Below are 6863 nucleotides of genomic sequence, written 5' to 3' on the forward strand. Positions count from 1 at the left end.
ATGGTTGGGGGTCACCACACCATGAGGAATTGTATGAAAGGGTTGCAGCATTAGGAAGGTTGAGAACCAGTGCTCTAAACCGACAACCTCCTCCTCCGCCTCTTCTTTCTTTCTTGTGCTCCTGAGCTAGCCTCCTGAGTAGCTGGAGTTCAATTTCTGATCATATCAGATTGGATTATGTTACCTCCTTAGCTGCCCATAATCTTTATGCCATTCCCATCTCCAGCTCTTGCTTCTCTATGTGTTTTGTTTTGTTGTTTGAGACAGGCTCTCACTGTGCATCCCTGTGTAAACTCACTATGTAAACTCCCTATGTAAACTCACTATGTAAACTAAACAGGCCTTGAAGTTGCTCTGATCCTCCTGCCTCTGCCTCCTGACTGCTAGAATTCCAGACATGGGCCACCATACCAGATTTATTCCACTGTTTTGAAGCACAGAACACTGCAGTGTCATGGTTTGGTAGGTGAGATTCATCCATCCTGGTAGAATATACACATTCAATTCTTTTCATTTGTCGGTTCAATATCAAATAATGAGAACTGGCTAAACAGGGTTATTTGTTTAATTTTATCCCAGAGACATAAAGATCATGATTATCTTTTATATCAAGGTCTCTGGGGACCCAATACATCACCACTCCTACACTGAAGAAGGAATTTGTTTAAGAACAAATAACTAGGACTCAGGGGTCTGGGAGTGTAGCTCATTTGGCAGAGTGCTTATGTGACATGCACAAAAACATGGATTCAGGACCCAACACCACATAAACAAGGTGTGGTGGCTTATGCCTTTGTTTCCAGCACTTGGAAGATGGAGGTAGGAGGATCAGGCTTCACGATCATCCTCAGCTAGACAGCAAGTTCCAGGCTAAGAAGTAGTCTGTCTCAAAAACGAAAACCAAAATCAACCACCAAAACCCTTAGAACCAGGCCTGGAGAGATGGCTCACAGGTTAAGAGTGCTGACCGTTATTGGAGAGGCCCAGGGTTTGGTTCCTAGCACCCACGTGGCGGCTCACACCTACTTGTTAGTCTAGTTCTAGGAGATATGCTGCCTTCTTCTGGGTTTTGCATGCTTGTAGTACACATACTCATAAAAATTTTTAATAATAATAAAAAGTAGGGACTTGGTAGAGAGGTGACTGTTCTTGTAGGAGAAGGCCTGAGGAAGAGAGATGGGAAAAGATCTTCCCTAGGAGACGGCCACATTGAATCATGGAGTTAGTTAAATGCAAGCGATGTAAGCTCTGATTTGAGAACAGTAATAGGTCACTCATGTGCCAAGAACAAATGCCAGTGATGACTACAAACGAACATGGGTGGCCTGCAAAAGTAAAGGGTCTTCTGCACGCTCTGGAGGAAAAGGAGCATCTCTTTGATAGCCCTAGTTGGGTGCCACAGGCGAAAAAGGCCAGTGCAGTAAGGGACTCAGTGAGGGAGAGAAAAGTTTTGCTTAGAGCTAGATGGCCCAGGTTCGAATCCCCCTCCACCCTCCGACAAGCTTAAAGGAAGCTACAAAGAGTCCTACATCTGACTTAACTTCTGACTTATCTCTCTCGCTAATGTTAGGGGGTGGGGAGCAATAGATCCTTCAAAATTTGAACATCAGTCCATTCCTAGATATATCCCCAAAGGAATTAAAAGCAGGGGCTTAAATGGACATCTGCACATCCATGTTCATAGTAGTGCCATTCACAGGAGCCAAAAGGTGGAAATAATTTCTGTGTTCAGTCCTGACTGAATGGATATATACGGTGCTGTGGTGATATTGTGTCCCCCAATATATTGGCACCTTAATAAACTTATCTGGGGTCAGAGAACAGAACAGCTGCTAGATAGACATAGAGGCCAGAAAATGGTGACACACACGCCTTTAATCCTAGCATTCCAGAGGCAGAGATCCACCTGGATCTCTCTGAGTTCAAAGCCACACTGGAAACTGCCAGGCATGGTGACATACACCTTTAGTCCCAGGAAGTGATGGCAGGAAGCAGAAAGGTATATAAGGCATGAGGACCAGAAACTAGAACCTGGTTAAGCTTTTAGGCTTATAGCAGCAGTTCAGCTGAGATCCATTCGGGTGAGGACTCAGAGGCTTCCAGTCTGAGGAAACAGGATCAGCTGAGGAACTGGCGAAGTGAGGTCAGCTGTGGCTGGTTCTGTTTCTTTGATCTTTCAGCGTTCACCCCAATACCTGACTCTAGGTTTGTTTTTATTAATAAGACCTTCTAACAATTCGTGCTACACAGTGCTATCTTTATGTAATGGAAATAAAGGAATGAGATCCTAGTACATGCTGTGGCATGGATAGTCCTTGCAGACATATAAAGAAAATAAGTCAGATGAAAATGGACACATGTTGTATGATTCCATATGAGACATCTAGAATAATCAAACTCAGAGAGAGAGAGAGAGAGAGAGAGAGAGAGAGAGAGAGAGAGAGAGAGAGAGAGAGAGAGAGAGAGAGAGAGAAAGTGGTTAGCAGGGGCTGAAGGAGGACAAATGAAGTGTTATCAGTTAATGAGGACAATTTCAGTTAGGATGTTGGAAAAGTTTGAAGGTGGGGTCTCAGGCACACCAATGCAAATGTTCCCCTGAACCTGATGTTCAGAAAATGTTCAAGTACTAAATGTTGCTACCACAATAAGAAATAGAGTTAATACCCACAATAAAAAGGAGCCAGGAACTGGGTGTGGTGCACATCTGCAATCCCAGCATGTGGGAGCTGGGGACAGGAGGCTTTAGGGTTCAAGATCAGCCTTGGCTATGTATCTAGTTTGAGACTAGTCTGGGATGAATGCGACTCTGTCTAAAAATAAAAACAGGATTAAAGGAGTTCTGAAAGAGAGAGAAGTATAAAGTAGAGTGAGTTTTGTAATCTGGGCCGTGAAAGAAAAACAGTATGCAGTATATGCAGTGTTTATATTTTTATTAGAGCAGCTGTGGAATTTGGGAATCTCATGAAGGACTTTAACACTTTGTTTTCTAACTGAGAGAGTGAGAGAGAGAGGGAGAGAGGGAGAGAGGGGAGAGAGAGGGAGAGAGGGAGAGAGAGAGAGAGAGAGAGAGAGAGAGAGAGAGAGAGAGAGAGAGAGAGAACCTCTTCTAAGAATTGAAAGTGGTTGGTGGATGTGACTTGTTTTCCTATCAGCTTTTAGGATAATTGGACTCTGGAAAAGAAAAAACCCACAATCCAAAGTGCATGATTCATTATTTTTTAATGCTCCTCATTACGTTCTATTCTGAGGCATTGAATTTAATTCCATAATAACACTGGTCCAGGCCCATGAAAGGCAAAGTCATTGTTATTGTCAGGAAGAGGCAGCTAATGAGCACTGAGCACCCCGTGTTCTTCCTCTCTGCTCAACAGAGGGCAGGGAGTGTCCTGCCCCAGGATCCTGGTGTGTCCCTTTTGGTAAAGGAATCAACTAGGCTTCCTGTTTATCAGTCTCTTTAAGAGTCCGCCCTGGAACCTGTTTCTCCGAACCTAGCTACCCACAAGTGAGCTCTGCAGATGGATTTGCAATCTTGAAGATGAGGACTGAACTGGGTGACCTAAGGGACTCCAACAAGGTGCTGCTTGAACCTCTGCCTGAAACAGCCTGGAGATTTGGGTTCCTTTAACTCTGTGCTTACTAACACTTAGGGCTGAGTGTGTAGTTCAGTAGATGCTGGCCTGACATGCATAAAGCCCCAGGTTCAATCCCCAGCACTGAAAACATTACAGCACTTAACGGCGAAAGTTGAAGTATGAACCATGTGAATAAAGGTTAGCATATACCAACACATAATTTGGCAGTAGCTAGGTGTGGTAGCACACTCTTGTAATTTAAGCACTTAGGGAACTGAGGCAGGAGGATTGCCATGAGTTTGAGACTAGCCTGGACTATATAGCGAGGTGTGTCTCAAAATAAATAAATAAAAAGCCTGGGCTATATATCGAGGTGTGTCAATGAATGAATGAATGAATGAATGAATAAAACCGATCAGGCATGATGCTCCCCCAGAGGCTGAGTAGGGGTATGAGAAGTTTACAACCAGCCTGAGTAACAGTGAGGACATCTCAAAAGAAAATACCACACAAACAACTTTTGGAAGAGTACTTAACTAGCATGCACGAGGCCCCAGGTTTAATCCCAGGACCATGTGCACACAGACACACAAACTAACTTTGGAAGTAAATGGTGTAACTTTTAAACAACTCTCCACTCAAAGTAGCTGTTTTTAAGCAACTCAATATTCCTATTTTGTATATGTGGGTTGGGGGTCCTTGCTTTCCCTCCCCCTTTGACTTTTAAACACACACACACACACACACACACACACACACACACACACACACACACACACACACTGGGGGTGTGGAGGTGTGGAGAGATGACTCAGTGGTCACAGCTCTTGCAGAGGACTGGAGTTCAGTTAACAGCCCTTACACAAAGCAGCTCACAACTGCCTAAGACCCTCTTCTAGCCTCCACAGTTCTGTGTTACTTCCCCCTGTTACCTGTACCTGTTACCTGCTGTCCCTTGAAAGCATCAACAGGACTTCCTCCTCCAAACCGTGGCAACACTTTTTGAAAGAAGGATTCAAAGTGCGTTTGCTCGATCTCTGCCTCTGTCTCTGTCTCTCTTTCTCTCTTTTTCTTTTTTCTTGTTACTTCCACCTGCTGAGATCAGTCCCATCATTCCTCTGATGCTCCCAGCTTCCCCGATCAGCATTGTGAAGTGGTCTCTGCAACCAAATCCATCAGATGCTGTGATGGTTAATATGAGTTGTCAATTTGACAGGTTTCTGAATCACCTAGGAGACAAATCTCTGTGAAGGAAGTTTCTGGATGGATTAACTGGGGGTGGGAAGAGCTACCGTAAACGTAGGAGACACAGTTCCCTGGGTTGGAATTCTGGACTGAATGAAAAGGAGAAAGCAAGGTGAGCTCCCGCCTTCATCTCTGGTTTACTGACTGCAGAGGCACTGTGACCAGCTGCCTCCAGCTCCTGTGGTCATGCTTCCCTGACATGATGAACTATACCCTCAAACTGGGAGCTAAACTAAATCCTTTCTTCCTAAAGTTATTGTCGTCAAGCATTCTGTCACAGCAACAAGAAAAGTCACTAATACAGATGCTTTTCCCACGGCCTCTGTGGTGACCCACTCTCTGGGTCTCCCAGTGACGTCCTCTTCTCGGCCCCCTCCCTCTGCCCTGCCCTTATGTACCTGGTTTCTTTAGAGGTTAGGCTCTCTGTGCTGGGTCCCCTTGCCTTAGATAGCCCCTCCACCTACCCTGGAGTCAAAGCCATCCATGTGCTGCCAAGACCAACTCTGTATCTTGTCAGTCCAGACCTCTCATTTCGGCTCCACCCTCAGTCCTGCCCGGCTGCCCTCCCTGGTCACCACACAGGTGCCCCAAACGTGTCTTCCTCTTCAAACCATCTTCTCTTCCCTATTTCAGTGACTAAGGTCAGATCTTGGGTGTCACCCTCCTAGACTGTGAACTCTGCCAGCACAGGAACCCATTGGTTTTTGTTCTGCCTCCATGATGCTGACTGGCTACAGTGGATCCTATAGCAGGGTATAGGATATCTAGGGATCTATATATGTGTGTGTATGTATGTATGTATGCATGCATGCATGCATGTATAGGTATATTGCCTACTGTAATAAGAATCTGATGAGTCCTTGCTCTCTCCCTACATGCTGAAACCATCTCTAAGTCATGTCCATCGTCCCCTAAAACTTTCCCTCACTTGCATCCCCACCTCCAGAAGCTTGTTGCCACCCTGGTCTGATCCATCTTCTGCCTGGACAAGGGCAGCCTCCCCCTTGCTGGTCTCTCTACTTCTCATGTCCTGTTCCCTAGAACACCAGCCAGAAATTTTGTTTTAAAACCTCTAAATGGCCTGTTCTTTAACTGATGAAGACCCTTCAAAGTGCCCCTGGTGATGTCAGGATGTACTTCCTGGCATCAAGGGAGACAGAGGTTATGGGTTTTTGGTTGTTGCTTTGTTTTGTTTGTTTTGGTTATTGTTGTTTTTCAATGCTGGAGATTGACCCCAAGGCCTTGAGCAAGCCAGGCAAGCATACTACCAATGAGATACATCCTTAGCCCAGAGCCTAGGGTTTTTTTTTTCTTACTGTTATTGTTATTATTATTATTGTGGAGTTTCCCCCACAAGACAAGGTCTTGCTATTCAGCCTGGATTGGCCCAGAACTTGGCACTCCGGAAGCCAACTTGGTCTTCAGAGTGCTGGGCTTATAGATATGTGCCAGCACATCTGCCTTCATTTTTAATAAATGATTTTCTGACCACTATAGCCAACTGAAGGCCAGACTCCTTGGCCCACCCAGACCCAGAATTTCTTTTCAGAGGATGGTGTTGGGGACCTCTGTAACACAGAGACTGCTTCGGAGATGATGCTAAATTCCCTAACAGCAGCAGTTCTGCCAGCTCCTTGCAACGATACTGGCTGGTTGGTGCCCTCCTGGCCCCCTGCGCCTCTCTGCTTGTTCCTCCCACTCACTGTGGAGCTCATCAGGGAGCAAGGGCTTCGTGTAGCTCCCAGCTGTTCTACAGAGCTGGGAGAGGAAAGAGTGGGAGGGAGACGAAGCTGCCAGGGAACTTCAGCCCTCTTCTTCCTCCCTATCCCTCTTTCCTGGCTTCCCGAGTCTCCAGCATGCTCTACCTGTGGCCACCACTGACTGTCACCTAATGGCTCCCTAAGTGGATGTCCTAGGCTTCCAGCAAGGGGCAGAGCACTTCTTCAGGGGAAGTGTGAGGGAGAGAGACTCAGCTACCTGCTTCCAAGGAGGGAAAAGACTTGGCTTCAGCTGCCTCAATGGACTTGAAAATCTTGGTCGCTTGGA

Source organism: Peromyscus eremicus, chromosome 7 (assembly GCF_949786415.1).
Source record: "Peromyscus eremicus chromosome 7, PerEre_H2_v1, whole genome shotgun sequence".
NCBI lineage: Eukaryota > Metazoa > Chordata > Mammalia > Rodentia > Cricetidae > Peromyscus > Peromyscus eremicus.